The following is a 22,196-nucleotide window of genomic DNA, read 5'->3' as shown; positions in this document are numbered from 1 at the left end:
TGACGAAACTATAAGGCTTGCACTGTTAAAAAGTTATCAGATCTCTTGTAGTGCCAAGCTTCTAACTCTACAAGTCCTAACTTCACAAACTCTACAGCTTAGTCAAAATATGTGGCTTGGCCGGTTCACCACCGTCACATGGGCGTAAGGTGAAAAATTTATTCACTATTCATTATTAGGGTTCCGTATCCAAAAAGTAAAAACGGAACCCTATTACTAAGACTCCACTGTCTGTCCGTCTGTCTGTCACCAGGCTGTATCTCATGAAACGTGATAGCTAGACAGTTGAAATTTTCACAGATGATGTATTTCTGTTGGCGCTATAACAACAAATACTAAAAAGTACGGAACCCCTTGGTGGGCGAGTCCGACTCGCACTTGTCCGGTTTTTTTTGTTATATTATAGTCCTTATAGTAACGAAACGGTCAAGCCACATATTTTGACTAAGGTGTAGTTTGTTGATAGTTGACACAAAAAATATAATCAGTTTTTGCCTTCTTGCGATTTATAATACTTACACGTCATCTCATTGCACATGTTTATACAATCATAGTCTTATCATAAACAACAAACCAGCTAGCCCAGAAAGTGATTTTCGCGCAATAAAGGAACACAAATTGGTAAATACCAACAATTGGGCCGAAACTCACCTAAAATAAATCACTGACACGCAGTCTTGATCATTTTATTAAATTCCGCGATTAAATACCCATCGGGCAACGACGTTAAACGAAACGCTCCGATAATATCGCCATATCTCGACACCTCGGCCGGCCATCGGCTCACCTCGCCCGTTTATAATTGCGAGTCCCCCTTTCCCGTGTTCACAAAGCTTTGTGCACGGCTGTGACCTTGTCCTTTTAATTCACCCACTATAGTTTCAATCGTAGGTAACAAACTTGTGTGTAGATTGATAACATAAATTGGAACGGAATATATGAAAAAAAAAACCGGACAAGTGCGAGTCGGACTCGCCCACCGAGGGTTCCGTAGAAAATTAAGTTATTTTTTATTTTATTTAATTTTTTTCTATTATAATTTTTTTTGGGATTTTTCCCTGTACTTGTAGTATTAGAAGATATTACTTGCCAAATTTCATAATTCTAGGTCAACGGGAAATACCCTATGAATTTTGATTCCCTTGAGAGTGTTAAAATATACGTTTTTGCCACATAAACGGCCGTATCTTTTTTTAAGTTAACTTAAAAGTTTGATTTTTTCACAGCTGCAAGGGACTGTAGACCTAAGTATAATTTTATGGTTTTAATTTCAACTCGATACCTCCACGCGTTCCCGCGATAAAGCGTCTTGATAGACAGACAGACAGACAGACGGACTGACGGACAACAAAGTGATCCTATAAGGGTTCCGTGTTTTCATTCTGAAGTACGGAACCCTAAAGAAACAGAATCGACCGACACCTCATTTATTAAAACCGGCTCAAGAGATGCAACGCTCGAACAAGTATTAAGAATAACAAACCGACTGCTCAAATCAGAACTGATCATACACGGAAAGTCATTTTATTGCTGGAATTTGCATGTCATACATTGTCAAACATGTCAAACATTGGGGCATGCGACATTATGGCCAACCTAGTGAAACTGCTACAGTAATCTATGCTATAAGAAGCAATTTTTTAGTGTTCCGTAGGTACCCAAGGGGTAAAAACGGGACCCTATTACTAACATCTATATAGTTAATGTAAATAGAGACTGACGACAACGCTGCACTGGCATCTACAACAAAGCAGCTTGAAGAATTACTCAATGAAATGAACACAGTTTTTGACGAGTTTGGCCTAAAAATTAACATAAACAAAACTAAGATACTTATGGCTTCAAAACAGACTTCGAAAAATACCTCAAATAAAGACAAAAGACAAAAGCCGATAATTTTAAATAATAGCACCATAGAACAGGTCAAATCATTTCATCAAATATTTAGGCAGCATAATTACTAGTGACTCCAGATGTACACAAGATATTAATTACTACCAGAATAGCGATGGCTAAAAAAGCTTTTAACACAAAAAAGTGCCTATTTAAAGCCCGAATATCAGGCAATATACGCAAGAGGCTCATAAAAGTGTACATCTGGAGTATAGCTTTATACGGAAGCGAAACGTGGACAATGAGGCAACGTGATAGGGAAAGGCTGGAGGCTTTTGAGATGTGGTGCTGGCGTCGAATGGCAAAGGTCAGTTGGACGGAGAAGAAAACAAATGTAGAGGTTTTACGCATGGTAGGAGAGAAGAGGAGTTTGTTGAGAACCATAGAAAATAGAAAAGGAAAGATGCTTGGACACCTGCTACGACACGACGAATTTATCAAGAACATAATTGAAGGGAGAGTTGAGGCAAGGAGGCGGAGGGGCAGACCAAGGAGAACATACATAGATCAAGTAAAGGAAAAACTCAACGTCGTGTCGTATCAGGCTGTCAAGGAGAAGGCAGAGGACCGACACTTATAGAAATCGCTCCACCGACAAGAGTATAACTCTTAAATATATGATGATGATGAAATAGAGACTAACACAATATGGATTTTGAAATCTAAATTAATCAATTTTATTTATTTAAGACTCCGCTGTCCGTTTGTCTGTCTGTATGTAGGCTGTATCTCATGAACCGTGACAGCTACACAGCTACAGCTAGACAGTTGAAATTTTCACAGATGACGTATTTCTGTTGCCGCTATAACAATAAATACTAAAAACAGAATAAAATAAATATTTAAGTGGGGCTCCAATCTCCCATACAATAAATGATTTTTTTGCCGTTTTTTGCGTAATGGTACGGAACCCTTCGTGCACAAGTCCGACTCGCATTTGGCCGGTTTCTTATATGCCAGATACTAAAATGACAGTACCAAAGCAATCGGGCAATTTAGTACACAATTTGCCCAACTGTAATTTTAGCACAAGTAGATTGGTCAATCGACGATCGAATAAAAACGTTTAAAAAATTATAACTTATAACCAAATTTAATATCAGCGTCACACTTAAACTGGTAGGTACGCATACAAAGTGGTTCGCAGGCTTCGTCAATGCCCCCCTGATATATGTGCGACACCAACGTTGTGGGTAGATCGGGGTACCAATTAGTGGATAAGTTTTCGGTTCATGATCGGGTGGACAGAATTAGCATGCTTCAAGACAAGAGGAGGTTTTTAGAGAAGAGGAGTAATGAATTGTCAGTCAACATAGGTATTTATAGGCTATATAGGGTCAGGAGTCGGCATACCGCGGCTATGCGGCTCTTTGGACCTGCCATTGCGGCTCTTCAACTTAGACCACTCAAATCAACTTTTCTGACTTTGAAATTTTTGAAACTTAATTTTTACTGTGGTTGGGTTTGTTTTCAAAAGTTGCCCCTGGCACGCCTCTCAACTCTCAATATAGGAAACTTTAAGGTAGTTGGTCCACAATAAACATGTCCTACATTTTATATTAATATGGAAGGTGAGTGTGTCAATACAGAAATTACATTTATACATAAACTAAACCTGGATGTTAAATATCGCAGACACTAAAATTGACATTTTGTTGTTGTTTTGTTGTTCAATTTCCCCAAATGCCCCTTTTCTTCCGACCGATCTGTCATTTTAGTACAAATTGGTACAAAAGCAATCGTAGAGTTTTAATATCTGTGATAAGTTTTATGCTAAAATGCTCATAGTATTAGCAGTTCTGCAAGGAAATTACATTTTGTTTTGTTATTTATTGTTGGTGCAATTTTATCATTTCGAATTCCATAAATTACAATGGAAATTTTATAAGTTTCGCGAAATATAATTGGACAAAAATTCACCCAATTTGGTCCGCCGTAGAATCCATACATTTATAAACCAGTAGCACCCTTTTCAAAGAAATTCCGATCCCCTCTGGTCCCCAAGCAGGTGCTGCAGCCGGTTTAGGAAGCATTGTCCCCAATAAACGTGGAAAGTTACGCGACCTGTTCGCTAATAGCTCCTCTTTATCCCACCCTGTGTGTCCGTAAGGTCTTATCGACCTTACACACTCCAACATCTATACGGAACTGGTCGAACTGGACATTATAAGTATACTATAAAGGACACTGTGCTCCCACACAAACGTCCGCCCCCACTTCACCCCCTTAGTAAATAATTTTCTGTCAGTTATAATATAAAATGCATGTTATTTGTAAAATATCAGCCTATTCCCTCAAGTAATTATTGCTTGAAAGAATAACAAACATTAATGCACTGTCTGAAACTTATAATTCTCGCATTCATTCTTTCAAATACAGCCGTTCTGCCATTCCATTTGACTTTGAAAAGGACAACGTTTTTGTAGGCGTGTTTTTCCCAATCGCAATTTAAATAACATGATGCGCGTTCTACAACAAAAACACTATACGGGTAAAGATTCGATAAAAATAATAAAAATATACAGCGTACAGTCGAAGGCAAAAATAACGATCCATACAAATGGCCAAAAATATGTGAACACGACTTTATTGTCTAAGGTCTAAGAGCGTACACATATTTTTGAAACTTTGGGAATGTATATATATTTATGCCCTTGACTGTAGTACATCATTCTACTTCATTAAAACAGGGAATTTTCGTGTAACACAACTAAGTTTTAAGATGTTAAAAGTTGCAAGCAAGCAAAGCATTGGTAGGTATGTGATAATCCGTAAAGTTATCTATCTACTTCTACTATATTAATGTAAAAATTGTATTCGGCCGCTGCTAGTGTCAGAAATGTCGTAAAAAGCCAAGCGTCGACAGATAATGTCGACATCTGCTACTAACGAATAAAACACTAATATGTATGTACTTGTTGAATAGACCGTCTACACAGCCTGATATAACAGCATTAAAGCACGCGACAAGAATATACACCCCACCCAAGCTAAAAAAGCTTATAAACCTTTTATCTGCACCTACCATAGGCCATTTCAGCTCTCATCACACCAAAGGTCTAAAGTCGACGACCTAAGACCACCTGCTGGTTTACATAATGCATGCTAGAACTGAATAAAAAACAGAACTTGATAAACAGTGCAATTATATTGAAATTATCGGTTTCCCTATAAAAAACCGAAGCACTTATTCACTTTATAAAAAAATCATATCTTTGTGTCATAACTACAAATGCTTTGTTATTGCTTACTTTTTTATTTATCACCTTTTTTCTAAAATTAACTAACCATTAACAATGAAATTAAATGTTCTTTTGTTGGGCTTTTCGTTCGACGGGCCGGTTATCGAGTTATGTCCATTAGTGATCTCGTACGAGTCGTACGTGCGCGCGATGAGCAGCTGCTGGAAATATCGTATTTAGAGACAAATAGAAAACATTGTTCAGTTCACGTGATTACTGTAAAATAATACTTACAATCAAGCGTTGATACTAATGTTCAAATGATAACAATCTTGAATGTTGCAAATATATTGTAACCATTAAAAACACCTAATTTACTATAAATTAAACAATAATCGAAATTAAACTATCGTGAGACCAATTTCAAAGTTATTATTTTATAGTTAAAATAATAGTGAGTGAAACCGTATTGATCTAAATATTTTAAATTTAACAATAACTATCGCAGATGAGTAACTATCGCGGTAACCGAAGACAATAATATTTATTGCAATATATTACATGAATTAAAATATTGTTGACATAAGTATTTTCATATAACAGATGTTGAATAAAACGTCATGTTATTTATATTTTTATATATGTAATAAACGTAGGATTTGGTTTGGATCTGTTTTTTTATTATGTGTCTTTTGACATATAAGTCTAATAACAACGTTAAAAAGTTAATTGATGAAATTCAATGGACGTCTAATTATGGAGCTTTGTGAAAATTAATTAACGATAAATACCTAATTATGATGGCAGTTCGATCGCTTTAAGTAATGAGAGGGCAGCTGCAACACTGCGGGGGAGAAATGTCACGGCTCCACTTACCATGTGGACGGGACAATGAAGTCTCTCCTATTCACTCATTGTGTTATGTTTGTCCCTATCATTCAGTCACTGAATTAAATCTCTTTAATTATAACTGAACTTAAAACGAAACAGGTAGACAATACCAAACCAAAAACATAAATATTTAGACCACCAGCGCATGACGATGATAAATCCTCGACATGGTTTTTCTCATTATGAAACATTTAAAAGCTTCCTGGTAACTTTTTTCTAAAACGGTAAAAATTTAACAGAAAGGAAAAAACGTGTGCTTGTATAGACAGCGATAAGTATCTATCAATTATCTATGAAAGTCCTCATAGAATGCACATTACCGTGAAAAAGAGGCGCAATTGATAAATTGAAATCTATTATCCCTATCCGGTGAACTAATGTCGATATTTGATTTATCGCCCGCTCAAGATTGCATAATCGAGGCGCCTGCAACAGACTCGTTCTATATTTCATACTAACATTTTTATACATGTTTTTGTGGCTACATTAATATGCATTCGCGGCGCGTGCCGGTGGTCAGCTGTTTCTTCTATCTATGCGACTGCAAGCTGCGCGCCGTATATGGAAACCAGTACCCAGTCGCGCTGGATGGATTACGCCGATTACGCCGCAATTATCCGCGCCGAGCGGCCTACGTAACTACGGACCACTTTCGCGATCTTTGTTCGACGACATTGACCTTGCCAATCGTGACTTATGTAAGCTGAATTTCGGCGTTCATGTGTCATTGCCAATGCCATACAGATTATTTTTACCCACGTTTACATAGTCACGCTTGTCCTCGTTTTACGAATGTATGTACCCGCTGCTATACTCTTAATACTAAGTATTTAGTGTAAACGGATGCTAACATCATTGGTATGACTCGGACGTAACGCGATATTCGCATGCGCTGTGCGAGCGTTTTTATCGTCCCCCCGGCTCGGCATCGGCTCTGCAGATGGCATACGCGATGGAGGTTTTTACCGACGCTGCATCCAGCTACACGTCTCGGACTCCAGTTATTTCTCCGACCCACAGTCTCGAGAAGAAATTATTTCTTGCGCATTGCAGTTTTATACGTGTTTCTGTCAGTATTGTAAGGTGAACTTTTGATTTTCAAACCGTGGTGGTGTGGTGGTTTGGTTTTCTAACAGTGGTTATGCGTAAGCCATAACTGTCATAAGTTAGTCAGCAACAAGCGCCGCATGGGTCCGTTTCTGGGATTATCTAGCCGGGCTTCTCCGCTTACCGCGCTGCCTACATACAATACTGATTGTGTGATAATCGCGCACGAGTATACTGTTTGAATATATAAATGTACAATTAGCTGTAATTGTGTTTAATAATACATGTTTATTTATGTTTATCTAGAAATGACTTAACTGTCGTACCTCGTCTCCTAATATTCGGGATTTTAATTAAGTTAATGAACGCGGTTAATCTTGGCAAGTTCCGCTTTTAATATGTTATCGAAACATGTTAGTAGCGCAACCGCCTCCGCTTCAAGCTAGCACGACTTGACACTATCTTAATTTGCATGTGATGTGACCTATCAAGTGGCAGCTGTGGCACACCCTTCAGATATCTGCATCATTAATTCGCCAATGCCTGGAGTGTTGTTTAGGAAACACAGGTAGCTCGTACTCGAGACGTTTCGCCGCAAGGCGCCCGCGGCAGCCCTCGTGGGTGGCGGACTCATGCTTACACTCCACTGGCTTCTGCTTTAAGATACGCGATATCGATTTTGTTCTAAATAAAAAATAACTGCGGCTACAACTCAACACAAGCGCACATTATTTACGCCCAGGCTTGCGACCTGGAAACTTTTATAGAAATCTGCCTTTTTCACTTTTTTTTATTTTCCCGCGCCTTCTATAGCCATCCGATGTTCGCCGCGAACCATATTTGCTAGTTCAATTTAGCAGAAATACTTGAAATGGGTTGGATAGGTTTTTCTGACAGATATGCCCTCTTGTCTCGTAACTGAGCACGTAGTTAAAGTCCATACCAAGATTTACGTCCCACAATTAGACGGGAAAAAGTGATGCTTCGCTGTTGTCGGATGGAATTGAAAACATGAACCAATTACAGAAAGTAGTAAAAAGCGGAATTTGTATTATTGTTCTCCAGGGCGCGTGCGGGCTTTCGTCTGCAGTACTTATTTGGTTTGGGGTAACGCTGCGAATTGAAAGTTATATGTATGGTCCGGATCAGCAAAAAGGTCTGGGTTTTATATTTACAATAAGTTATAAATACCTACATCATTTTTGCATTACCGCAACAAGTGTCAAAAAAACTTTGGATAAATTCCCATCGAGTGACATCTGAAATACCATACAATGACAGTGTACAGAGATCACAATACGGAAAGTAATCACAATTTTAATAGGGTTGAACGTGCCAAGAATTGATGGGGTGGGATGAAAATAAGAAGGTTAACATTAATGTACCTATAATTAATTGAGAAAATACTCCGCGAACTGTAGATCATTTTTGGTTCAATAATTACATTTATGTATAAATTATTAAATATACAACTTCGAAAGTCGCCGAAGATCTTTATCTCACTTAACTACATTGTAATACCAATATTTATGAGGTCATAAAGCATAGTTGTTAATATCTTCTTCATTAAGGCTTACCGTCTTAACATCATTATTGATAATGCACATGTCTTCATTTACTTAAAGAGTTTATAAGGTACACTAAACCGCCTGTGGTGACTTAAGCCGAGGTCGTGAAAGCATCACATGCTTAATGCAGACTTTGACATGAAAGAAGTCCCGCTGTTAAGATACTTAAAATAATACCATTTTGGTCTACATATTTAATAGACTGCGCTGAGTGTTATACCGAGACCAGAGTTTTCTTTTATTTCAGTTCAGTTCTCCGCTTTAATTCAGTCTTCAGTCGGTCAAACTTAGTCGGCCCGGTTTTTTATTGACAGTCTTCTTTTATAACTCAAGATATCAGATAATGAAGATCACTTGAGATCGTTTTATTGATTTCTCTGTACTCGCAATGCCGACTTGCGAACTATTTATGTTTTTATCGACCCGGAATTACCATCGTAATTAACGCTCTGACAGTTTAAAACGACAACGATCTCCGTCAACACACTATATCTCACACCTGCCCAAAGTCGTCGCTATATCATAAATATAAAGCTTTGTCGGAATTCGGAATACCCTCACAAATCGCGTATATCATAATATACACATTTGATTTTACACTTTAACATAAAGTCAATTAAATTTAAATTGCCGAAGCAACCATAATTCGGCTTTCAAAAGCTGCAAAAAGCGGGCATGCGCGTCGATAAAATGTTGCACATTTAATGATCTCGGTGGTTGATCTGTTTTGGTCATGTGTGCTTTGGACAAGTTTAAGGCCGGCTAATTCGACGTCACAACCGCAACACATGACGCCCAATTAACTGCATATCCTTGAAGACTTTGCCCCATTTGATTGAACGTTAAGTACCAGCAATTCTTTAATGAACATAAAAATGAATAGTTTGAATTGTTTCGAGTAAACATTTGTAAAGATAAAATTGATTCCAACATTGACGCACGGCACCACAGCGTCTTTTCGTCAATATGTAGCGGAAACCAAATCGTAACTAAATGGCGTGTCTAAATTGTTAGTAAGCACCCAAATTTGTTGTAAAGATATGCATCACGTCGCGAGTTGGGAGCGATTTGGCTTGACATGGAAGAAATTTTGATCCACGACTCACGCGAGGGAGCATGAATTGAAGCCCCAGGGTTGCCGCGTCCCTCTGCATGCTTTATGCATAAATAGTTCATTTAAATAATGTACGCAAAATTAGATATCTGCGTGTGTGTGTGTGTGTGCTTTAATAATTAAAGCTGAATTAACAATAGTTTATTTTAATAAACTGATATTAGAATTTAGTATCCCTGTAACTTTTAGCGCATGATGGACGTAGACTACGTAGTTACTGACGTGATAATAACTGGACAAAGCGTCTCTTTCAATTGATTATACGCTTTCAGGGAGCAACGGCCTGTAATATCAAAAGTAGTATTATTATCCGTTTCCGTTACGAGATCCTACAAACCGTAAGCGTTCTCCCAATTTTTTCCTGACAGTTTTTATCAAAGATATTAATGTGGCTAATGTTCGGTAAGGGAATCGCGTAATGACCCAAGAGAAACTGGCAAGGTCGCGCGACATCTACGTGCGTGCCCTAGCGAGCCCAGACACGGGAGCAACCTCGCACTCCCCAACGGGCAACATTTAGACGGAATTAAGTGCACTTAATCGCCGGCCCAGGCGCTCGAGGGAAGCACAATTTGACTCCACTGAGCCCGCATTTATAATACACTTTTTATTATGCCTGTTTCGTGCAAAATGTTCGTTAAACCGTACTTGCCACTGCTGCCTGTCGGGCTTATTGTAGTTTTTCAGACCCTACATGTTTTAAATTCAAGATAACTTTCCGTCAGGATAATTTCCCACTTCCTAAGTTCTTCCTTATTTAATATATTTAAGTATATCTTAGGGGGCATTGTGTTATCGAAATTTAAGAATTTCGGACACGATAATTACTGTTACAATGCAACTTAGCAATTTGCCTTTGCCGCGGACAATTCTGTGGTGTATTTATATAAATAGCAGTTGGTTCATTGGTTGAGCAAAACATCTGCCAACTGCTACTTTGCGCTTGAAATTACGTATTTTAATAAAATAGGCTTGTATTACATTTTTTTTGTCTTAAACAAGCATGTTCTTGTCAGGATATTTTTTTTTATGTACATATGTACAAATACCTACGATAATTGGACGTAATTTAACGAAAACGATCCGTCCTCTAAAATGACATGAATGACTTCTTTTTGACAGAAAGTTGTTTGTAGTTTGTTCAGTATTGTAAGAAATATATCGGGGTCAATTTTTTAGAATATCTAAATCTGAGTTCTTGTATTTCTTAATGGATTATTATTATTTTCCACTTTCCTAATGACAGATTGCTTATTTTTGATCCATAAAATTATAAATAAACTACATGTATTTATGCGAAAAGTAAACGTCTAAAATATCAGTCATTGCTAGTAGTAGTAGTATCACTTTATTGTACAAAAATAAAAATGTTAACATGAAATTCATATAAATTTAGGTACAAAGGCGAGCTTATCCCTATAAGGGATCTCTTCCAGCTAACCTTGTAGGTAATTGAAACATTAACATTTATTACTGTGTGAATGTGTTGATTGCTTGATTAATTCACAGCGTCGATGTTAAATAACGCATCACCATTATAATGATCGTGCGATTGTATAAACAGTTTCAGTTTTTTTTTTAATTTTCATTCCTTTCCGTTCATTCACGCTATGGAAATGAAAAAGTCATTCGCGAAATATGAATCGGTTTCATTAACGCGACCGTTGTTTATTTTCAATAACACTTAATGAACCGCGTATGTCATAACAGTTGCATCGACTTTCTCGTTTCCGACACGGCTGACGCCCACCATTTAGCCTCGAGGCGTCTGTTATTTTTTCTTATAAAATACGGGCCCAACGCCAGAGTGCGTGTTCTTTTGTGGATGTTCTCCTTACAATGGGTCGGTTTCATTATGCAGGGTGAGGCAAAAGGAACGAAACAGATGTACGGTAGTGGTGCATTCGCGGCTCGAACAATAGTCACGAACCGAACTCCGCGATCGATAGCTGTCCTCCTTTGTGCGGACCCTGAGCGCTGATAGCTACGGGTCTTGAGACGCCATTCGCCGCTGCATTGCACGCTCCACTTGCCCTAATTTGTCCTCCGTATCGCAGCCATCTATCTTCAACGTGCACACAATACTGAACAACATGACAAACAGTACCATATCTCGACATGCTGAACTCGGAAGCAGTTTCCATATCATAACGGTATCAAAATTAGTGTCACGTTCACAAAGAAGTACGCTGTCCATTTTTTGCTAGCTATGTTTTGCGTATACGACTTTCTTATCGCTTTAATGATAATGGTTATTTTCGGTTGTTAAAGTTAGATCAGAGCTGGGCGCAGCCGCTCGCGTGTGCGCCCCGAGCAGCGGACGCGGTGAAATTACGCTCACTTATCTACCCACTACTTATTAGGCGCCCTGTTTCGCTTATTTTATTATACAGCTTTATAGAAGCTTCTTTACTTAAAAACGCCATTCGCAATATTGTATAGTTCTTCCTATCCAATCATTGCTGAACAAGTTGATTAATGTTGAACGGCACTCCGCCCGAACTCGGTGTAACTTGAAAAAACATACAATCCACCGCAGACGCTAGAGAGACGCTGGCGGGCATTCGCCGACTTCCAGTGGATTTCTTAATAAGAACATTCTCTGCCGCGAAAACTTCTCTTGCTTTTGAAGGAAAAAGATCATCGGCTAAACACAGGAAAAGAAAAAAATATCGGCCCTTCCTATTCACCTCTAATCTGGTAATTGTCGGTGATTTTTTCTGTTATGAATGAAAAAAGAACCCTTTTTTGCAATCGTACCCCTCACACGTGTACCGGTCGATGCTAACGAATCTTTTTAACTTGGTGCAAATATTTGTAGGGGTTGTGAATATCATTCGACGAAAGCTTCGATTGTTATCGTGCTATCTGCGGCACACGTGTCCGCCTTATAGTGGAAATAATATCCTCGCAAACCCACACCGACAAAAGGACTGCGATAATGAAGTTACCTTGTTTTAATCCGTATCGCAGCGTCTTAAACCCTGAATTATAAAAACCTTCTAAATAATGCAGAGATGTCAATGAGGCTACGAGAGGCGATGAAACGATTTCCTTAATAGGATTATAATTAAGGCTGCAGGGGGGTGAAGTGACATCGGCGGGGAGGCAGGTGCAAGGATAAGGGCGTAACCTTTTACAACAGCTGTTCGATACTATGGCGGAAATGACTGCACGCCCGATCGGCTCCCAGAGAAAATTAAACAACGTTATTAATCTATTCCTAACTCGTAATTGGCCGCGATAAAATGCCCTCGCAATGTGAAACTTTTATACCACCATCATTTACTATGAAGTAACCTTTAAGTGCGCTATAAAACTAGAGCTAAAATCTGCAGCTGCGTACCCTATAAGCGATATGGTGAATTCATTATTATCTTGTCGTAATTGCGCATTCGGCTGTGTTTACTGCACTGTCCGCTGCACTTTAATGTAAATTGCACTAATACCACAGGGACCAGCTCGCCCGAAGCCTATTTGAATATTAATATCGCACTCTCCGTTTAGGCACCTAAACCACATGATACGCGGATGTTATCTTTTACTACCTTATAAATATTACTGAACGACTGGGGTCAATATAATAAAGTATGAAACTCTATCTCATAAACATTAATGTGATTCATTTCCCAACTTGTTTCAAAGTATGGAAATCCTTTAACGCCCCGGTCTCTTGGAGATTTCTTTTCGCTGTCCCAAGAATATTCGATAAGCATACGACTGCAATTTACGATAAAGGGAATCCATCCTTCACTTCCGCTCCTAGGGACTTTCAAAATCCTTTGATAAATTACTATTTCATCTCTGGATTTGGAATTTCTCGCGAAGTTTTACAAGTTCACCCCAGTAGGTAGGAGCGCCGTGGGAGCGATAATCCGGGACAGGGGCCGGACAGTTGTCCGGGGGTTTTTAATTTGGAGGTCACCCGCTGTGAACGGATTACCGCCGGAGACTCGCAATTAGTCCGCTGGCCTTCACTTGCCTTCCACTTTCAGGATTATCAATGCCTCCCCAGCCACGCTTGGATTATCTATGTACCGCCGTACCCCGTGAAATTACTCAGCCGACACGTTCAAAGATTCGTAGAAGCTTTTCTAAGTTATGCTAAGCCGATTCCGAATTCGTAACCGTTTTAAAATTCTGCACAAACACCGGAGTGATCCCTTAATACAACACGAGACACGGATGCCTACGGAACCCGCGTAGGGTGCGGCTTTTCATTTCACTGCCTCTCCGGCTCGCCACGAATTTGGTGAAACATCAAAAGCTAATTGTTGCCCCGTGGGAATGTCGCGGCGGGTTTAACTCGCTTATTTTTTGTTATTATTTGGTATTGTTTGAGCCCACCCCGATATATGAAGGTTATTTTTGCATGTGTCTATAGCCACGATACATTAGTTTCGTAATACTATAGTTACCTACTAAGATAAAAATTGTTTACCTGGCAAACTCTTCATCTGTGATCGACTTGCCATTTTGCCATTTAGAAAAATACGTTGAACTTGCCTATTTACGAATTTATTCATGCCACTATACAATATGTGTAATGTCGCTTCACTTTCGAGTTTGCACTGCGGATTCACTCACTTCCTTCCACTAAAGTTTCAATTAGCTCCGCCATTAGAACAAGACCCGACCAGCACCTTGTGAGCTCTTAATCACTGCTACGAAACTAAATCAGCAATATACCAAACTGTACTCGTAAATACGTATTTTTTGCTCGCTCGCGTCACTCATTCATTAAACGATAACATGTGTAGTAATAGCTCTGCGCAACAATGGTTATGGTAATCGCTAGTCGAGATTGCGATTAACAATAAACAGGGCTGTTCGGCCGTGCGTGGATCGATGTGGGGCCATCTGGCCGGTCTCGCGGTCCCGATGGCTGCTAGCATTGTGGGCGTTTTTCCAATGAAGTACCCAAGATGATCTATCACGTGTCAGCGGGGTAGTTTTAAGTTCGATGTTTCTTAGACAGGTGTTCGTGGACATTCAAGTCACGTGGAAAATTGGACCGTAAATTGTAGAATAATCTTGTTTCTTTTCGATTACACTTGATATGCTGAAGTGTACCATGGGCACATTTTGATGCTATGCTGTGACGCCAAAAAAAAAACTGCTATGATTGGATGCCACCTGTCAAATTCTTGGTCCAATGTGCATTGCGTTTGCGTCTCATGGCTCCTCTACACGATGACCCAACGTAGGCCTATCTAAGGGACGCATTTATGCGTTAGAGGGAGCAAGTGATATTGCTATCTCATTCCACCGCATAGCTGCGTCCCTTAGATTGGCCTACGTTGGGCCATCGTGTAGATGAGCCATCACTCTCTCACAGCAAAATGTGAGACGCAAATACACATTAGACAATGAAATTGGACAGGTGAAATGCAAAAATGAAATGAGAAATGAAATGAAATGGGGCAAATCTTCCATGTCGGCCAAATCTCCATACAAACCCCGAATTTTTATTGCGTCAAAAAAATGATTTTTCTACCTTTTCCTAATTAGAACACGATACCGAGTATGCCCTTAAACGGATCCCCGATATGTTTGTTACACCTTGTATGTTCTCTCTCAGTCAGTAGGTATTTAAATCAAATGTTCGAATTCAGTGAATTGTGTAGGTAAAGCAGAATCTTGTCTCTTTGTGAAAGTCCGAAGTAGATTATTATTGGACATTGTACGAAACGGTACATCAGAAAATGTATGACACCTGTCAAAAGGTCACAATTCAAAGTCAGTACAGAACTTACCTTGTATCTAAATCTAAGCACAAGCGTTAACGGTATATAAACAAATATTTAAGATGTAGTAGTTAGAAGAGTGGAAATACAGTTTCTTATTTTATATTTAAAATGTTTCATTAGTGCCTTACAGACATTTTAGCTTAAATCTAGCACAACTTTTCTAGACATTCAATAAAATGATTTATCACGTCTCGTCGAGGTAGTTTTACATTCGATATACATACTTAAGTTTCTTAGGAAGGTGCTTTTGTCACTGTTTTTTATTGTGGAACATTCATGGCCCGATTTTGGCCTTAAATTATAGAATAATCTTGTTGGTTTAGTTTCATGCGGTAGGTACTTCTAAAGAAGTTGTCTACCTAATAATACAGGGTGGGCCTTCAATATGGGTCAAACGAAGGTTCAGTGTGGATTACTCCGAAACCATTAATTTTCGCTGAATCAAATCCGTACTAAACACGAAACCAAGTACTTGTTTGCGCCTATTTATTTTATATGACATTAATATTGTATGAATTTTTCCAATTAAATCCGTACAAAGCTGTACTATGCTATCAGGACAGGTGTCAACACTGTCAACGTTTCTCATCAGCAAGGTAGTTTTCAATTCCATTTAATTTTTGACAAATTTTCGGGTTGCTGGCTATTTTATTTTACCAGCCAGCCGTCATTCGAGTCATATGGGACATTGGATGGTTACGGCCTATAAATTACGGAGCAATCCGGCAACCTAGTTCTGTTATTTTAATGGTATTACGAAATAAATAGGTATCTCAATGAAAAAAACTACCCTACACCATCAAACTACAAGTCAAGTTTTTTTATTAAGTAGCTAGCTAGCTTTTGCCCGCGACTTCGTCTGCGTGGAGATAGTAATTTGAGTAGCTTATTTTTTATCAAATCTGCTTTTTATTGATTTCCCATACAAACTTCCACCACCCTTTTCACCTCTTTAAAGGATGATTTCTGGGATAAAAACTAATGGACATAAACTCTATACCAAATTTCAACTAAATCTTCAGCGGTATAAGCGTGAAGAGGTAACAGACAGACAGACAGACAGACACACACACTTTCTCATTTATAATATTAGTATGGATGACAGGTTTAACAAGTCTTATTGTTTTTTTTAATGCATATGTGAATATTACCTATATATATTGTTAACAACATAAATCTCGTTGACAATAAATCCATCAAGCACCCCGCGCCTTACGTCGCTCGCAGAAGCTCAGCATTGCATTAATAAGGCCCGCGAACAATGATATTTAATATTAAACTAAAAGAGTCGACTTGATTACCACACACTAAAACTACAACCACCCTACTACCTCAACCATAAGGCATATTTTACTCCAATTCAACTGCAGCTGCAAGATGGTAGTCCTACAAGGGTTGGGGTTGGGGGTGGCACGTGCGCTCGCATTTTGCGTATTACCTAAATAAACAACAATGAATTTGCCTCGGATATTGTTGTTAGGTTCACACGATTTTATGTTTTCTTTATTAGTAACGTATGCAATGAAAATTTTTGTAATAACAACGTCGGTACTTTTTTAACGATTTGACATTTTTGACATGACGGATATGTATTAACATATCTAAATAAAATTCATTAGGTTTTTATATGTTTGTTTATATGCGTCAAAGGGTTAATACGATTTCGATGGTGTTGATATAATAGACTAGTAGTCTAAAAGAGTATTATTAAATATGTCATAGTATTTTTTTACGACTTCGATATAAATTTTCGCCATAAAAACATGGGAACCACCAATATTCAAGTAATATAAAATATTTCAATACTCAAGTATTTGAAGCAGTTATTTTATAACGTTACGCCATCTTAACGTAGGTACTACAAGGATAGGAACACGCCAATATTTGTATGTTACCTGGACTTGTTTAAAGCGTTTGACCTGGTGGTATACGACTTGCTGTGGGACAAGCTGACCAAAACACCGGTGTCACGGGGTGCGTGTTGCTCCTGAAGTTCTGGTACGCCAATAGAGCCTTAGCAGTCAGTGACAACATGCTCATCCGTAGATTTGCAAGATGTTCAAAGGAATTTAAACTCACACTTTTTAAAGCATATTATACCTACATCTCTTTATTCCTGCAGTCTATGGGTGAAGCATACGAAGCGTGTTTATAACGCGCTTCGTATTCAGTTTAATAATATCTTCAGAATGTTGTTAAAGCTGCTTCGCCATTGTAGTGCATCGGGCATGTTTGCCGAGGCGAACACGGATGGCTTCCATGCCATCAGACGCAAGGATAGCCTCTTTGCTGGACGAGTGAGAGGCAGCATTAACAGCATTCTGAGGATGGTAGCGGGACGCCTTGACTGACCTGTATTAAGGCATTGGGTCAATATTGTAATAGGCAGTACAAAATAATTAGGTAGGTATCTGTTTTAATGTCTACTTACTTTTACTTTTAATTTTATAGTAAATGTTGTAATTAGACTAACACTTAGTTTATAGGTTCCCTACTTTAAGTATTACTAACAAAATATGGATTTTTAAAATCTGAATTAAATAATTTTTATTTATTTAAGTCGTGGCTAGATCACAGATTTTGATCACTTCATGAAATGCCATTTTAGAATTGATCACTGATGATAATGTGTTTGATTGATCAATGATATGGTAAGGTTAGGTTTGACTTTCTCATGATATGGCTAACCGATAAATTCATGAAATGATTGTAACATCATGAAATGATCAATTCAAAGATCTGGCCACGGCATACATACATCCAAAATAAAAAATAAATAGAATCGGGCGTTACTTTGGGGAAATCCAATATGGATTAATACAAAAATATTACTTTGCTAATCCGCGAAAAGATAACGTGCTAGTCAGTCAGTCCTCCTAACCCGTTTTACTTACTTGCGTATTTTTTACATGCAATTAATGCTCCCATCCTCCCGCCGCAAAAATAAATACACAAATAAATATAAGAAACCACCACCAAAATAACAATACTCGACACGTGTTTCGCCTCTCTACGAGGCATCCTCAGGAGCACAGGAGATGTGGACGGTCTGACGCCGGCAGCGTATTTACAAAAGCTAAACTATTTCAGTCACGCCTCAGATTATAATCGGGGAGCTTTTGTTTATGCATATTAGTTAACAATATCTATACCGTTTCGGTAAAAAGAAGTCACTCAAATGGATTAGCCTTTTGCTTACATATTTTCGAATATTATTCACGACAAAACCTAGTCGAGTTTAGTAACGTCAGTATCGTTTGAATATAATATCTAAATTTTAATAATACTTATTTACTCAAATCGATTAGTTTATGTCGCGATAATATTCAAACATTTTGCTCTCACAAAACCTAATAAGAAGTACGAGTACCCTTTAGTACCGCTTGGTAACTAAAAATTGGTAACCGGCTTCGAAACGGGAAAAATAAATCCCGGGATGTAACTGGTTACAAAATAGGGCTTTTGAATTACCGATTCCTAGCCACGGTTGGCAAATGTTTTGTAACTGTTTACAAAATGGAAATCTAAAATTACACTAGTAATTACACAATTCATAATCAATAGGTAGGTTAGGTTCGTTAGGTAGCTTTAAATGCCCGAAGGGCAAACCGCCCAGAAATAGGAGCCCCGTCGCGGGGCTCCTGTCTAGTTAGCTGGAGTTCGTCGGACTGTTTCTTTAAAAAAAAAATGACTTCACAACGTAACTAGACGGAGCCCCGCTTCGCGGGGCTCCTATTTCTGGGCAGTTTGCCCTTCGGGAAGCTACCTAACGAACCTAACCTACCTACCTACCTATTGATTTAATGTAATTTTGGGTTCCCATTTTGTAGCCAGTTACAAAACTTATTTACCAAACGGTTCCACTCTGGCCCAATTCGTAACTGGCTACATACAAGGAATTTTAGATTCCTGTTTTGTAGCTAGTTACCAAACTTAGTTACCAAACGGTAACACGCTGGCCCAATACGTAACCGGCTTCAAATTAACTGGGAATCTTGATTCCCATTCTGTAGCTGGTTACGAAATTTTAATTACTCGTACCTATCAACTGAAATAATTCTAAAAGTAAAAAAAAATTTTAGGCATTGTTAAGTAATTTGCATGAACGGTAATTTATTTAATACAATCGGAGTCGTTACTAAAATATTATTCAAATTTTAGATCGCAACAGACTAGCATTTGTAGTAACAATATCCGTATGAATTTAGTTAATAAAGTCTATACGATTTCAGTAAATTTCTATACTATAATAGATTAGGGTTTTGTTAAGTTTTGTCCACATAAAGGCTAATCTAGTTCAGTTCGCATCTGAACCATATCAGTATAGCCTTTGTAAATACGCCGCCCGGCAACGGAAACGGCTTCCGTTGCCGGGCGTTCAACATTCATTGCATTTACAAATAGCACGTTATCTTTTCGCGGATTAGCAAAGTAATATTTTTGTATTAATCCAAAATAAATATTTTTGATTTGATACCAACAAACAAATGGCTGTTGTTTTTAGTACAAATTAATAAAAATATCTTAATTTGAATATACAAACTTCAAATTATACCTATACCTCCTACTTATGGCAACAAAGGTTATTGATTGCAAAGTACCTCGTAATGTGTTTTAGTCGCCAACGCAACTTTCCAAACATTATTTAATCCTGCGTCCAATATGGACGTTGCATAAATTAGCATAATCCGCCAGCCACACGTGGCCGTGCGCACGCGACTCTCCAAACAACCCTTTACGTCCTTTGTTGGGGATGCGATCTATTCAACGCATCTATACTGTGTATAAAAACTATAAAGCTGTGTCTGACAGGCTGACAAAAATCAATATTGCGCGGACGCCGGCAGTTTACTTAGTTGTTTGTACTCGCTGTAATTGGACTTGTAAAATTGTAATTGTACTTGTCTTCATTTCATTCCACATGACCTGACCGCCTCCGAATTGACTTACTTGTGTATTTAGAAACTCTGGGGCAAAAAGGACCGATAAAAATGCCGTTAACGGGTCAAAATTATTTTCGATGTCTTGTTTCTGACCACTCTCACTCTTGTATTTCCGTCTTCTATCAAATAAACAAACAAAGTCGAGTGCTATCGCATGACTTTCTAGCTGTATATTATATTTTAAATGGGAAAAATTAAAGACTAAATTTAATCTCATACAAAAAGCTCCAATCCGTCACATTGTTTGGGGACAAAAAACAAGACAACGAAAATAATTTAGACCCAATTTACACATAATATTTTCCCGATTCTATCTCAACACAGTTGAAAAATACGTGCTCAATGATTATGACGATAGGTACCTTTGTACAACAAACATTGATTTCAGCTATTGTATGGATTCTTCGAAACTTATCCCTTATTGTGTAAATTACACCCACGTGATTGACGTGATCAAATCTATTTATCACCACTTTATTACGTGCACTTAGGTACTCGTACTTGTTATTTACGTTTGGAAGTGACTTTGACATTACAATCTTGGTCCCATCAGGCATACAGGCGAGAAATTGTATCAATTTAGCTGCGCGGGTTTTGCGAACTATCTGCAGTTTTACGCTACGAAACGAACTTTGAACCCCCAAGAAAAATAAAAATAAATTTTGAATTGTGTCCAAGTACCTAATTGTAGTTTAATATTTCTTGTTAAAATAATGTAGTGCAACACGACTGCCACTGGAATACTATGGTCTTAATTTAGCAAAAAAAAATAACAATCTTATCGTATAGTAGAAATGTTTAGCTTGTAAGCAATAGCCCGTGGCTGTTGTGATGTGACGTGGGGTCCGAGCGACCCCACCCGGTGTGTTCACACACCGCCCCTTCTTCGTTTTTAAATCTACCCCGAACTAACTGGAAGTGACAAGCAAAATACTTTTGTTTTGGGATCTGAATGGATGTATAATGGATGGATCTGATAAAGAATACGCCACACTAGATGATTTTGCTTGCATTTGATTACGTTTGTTTTGACCTTTTTTTTGTTTATTATATAAAAACATGCATCTTGATTGGATTTTTTTTGGAGCATGCGTAGATTTATGGTTTTATTTATATACCTTTTGCCATAATTAACTATCATTCATAGGTCAGCAATGTAATGTAGTCATCGACACCAATATCAACAAAAAAAATATATGATTAGATTACGTGTTCTCAGAAGAACCCTTTTTCATTTTTTCGCAATCGTTCCTATTTGTCATGCTAATACTCAGTCTATGCTTCTCCGTTTGATTTTATTTAAAAGTGCTTGTTGCTAGGCCTATTTGAATAAATAATATTTTGACTTTGACTTTAAATTACCTATTATGAGTTAGGATTTTTTTTAATTTTGTATGAAACTAGTTTTTGCGCTCCTAATTTAAAAATCGAAAAAAGTCGAAACGAAGTTGTATACCTAGCTTTGGGAAAACCCGTGTTAAAGCGGTCGTCCACCGTCTAAAAGATGACATGTACGTACTTACATAGGTACTGTACTGGGACAGAAAAGAGCACACAGACGCCTTCTTGTATATATTTATTGATTCTTTCTTAAAAAACGAAATCTCATCCAGAAATAATTATATTCTTGTTTGGCCCTCGCGTATCGCATATTAGGTTACCAGGGCCCAGTGTCGCCGAGGAGGGTAGGACGGGCCACATCGACAACAATTATTGATCTACCCCATTTGATTGATAGTTTCATTAATGCTTTTTTAAGATTTTCACTTTTTTTAGTAACGCAACAGCTGCGAATTGAAGGAACAGAA

At 38.1% G+C, this 22,196-nt stretch overlaps 1 protein-coding gene across 1 annotated transcript in view; it reads left to right on the top strand.

The window, feature by feature from the left end:
• LOC134741304 (zinc finger protein jing) overlaps positions 1 to 22,196 on the top strand; it is a 167,387-nt gene that overhangs the window by 26,131 nt on the left and 119,060 nt on the right. The gene's annotated exons all lie outside the window — the stretch shown is intronic.

This window comes from Cydia strobilella, chromosome 5, assembly GCF_947568885.1.
Source record: "Cydia strobilella chromosome 5, ilCydStro3.1, whole genome shotgun sequence".
Lineage (NCBI taxonomy): Eukaryota > Metazoa > Arthropoda > Insecta > Lepidoptera > Tortricidae > Cydia > Cydia strobilella.
The sequence above is the reverse complement of the archived record's forward strand: the minus strand, read 5'-3'. Positions and strand labels throughout refer to the sequence as shown.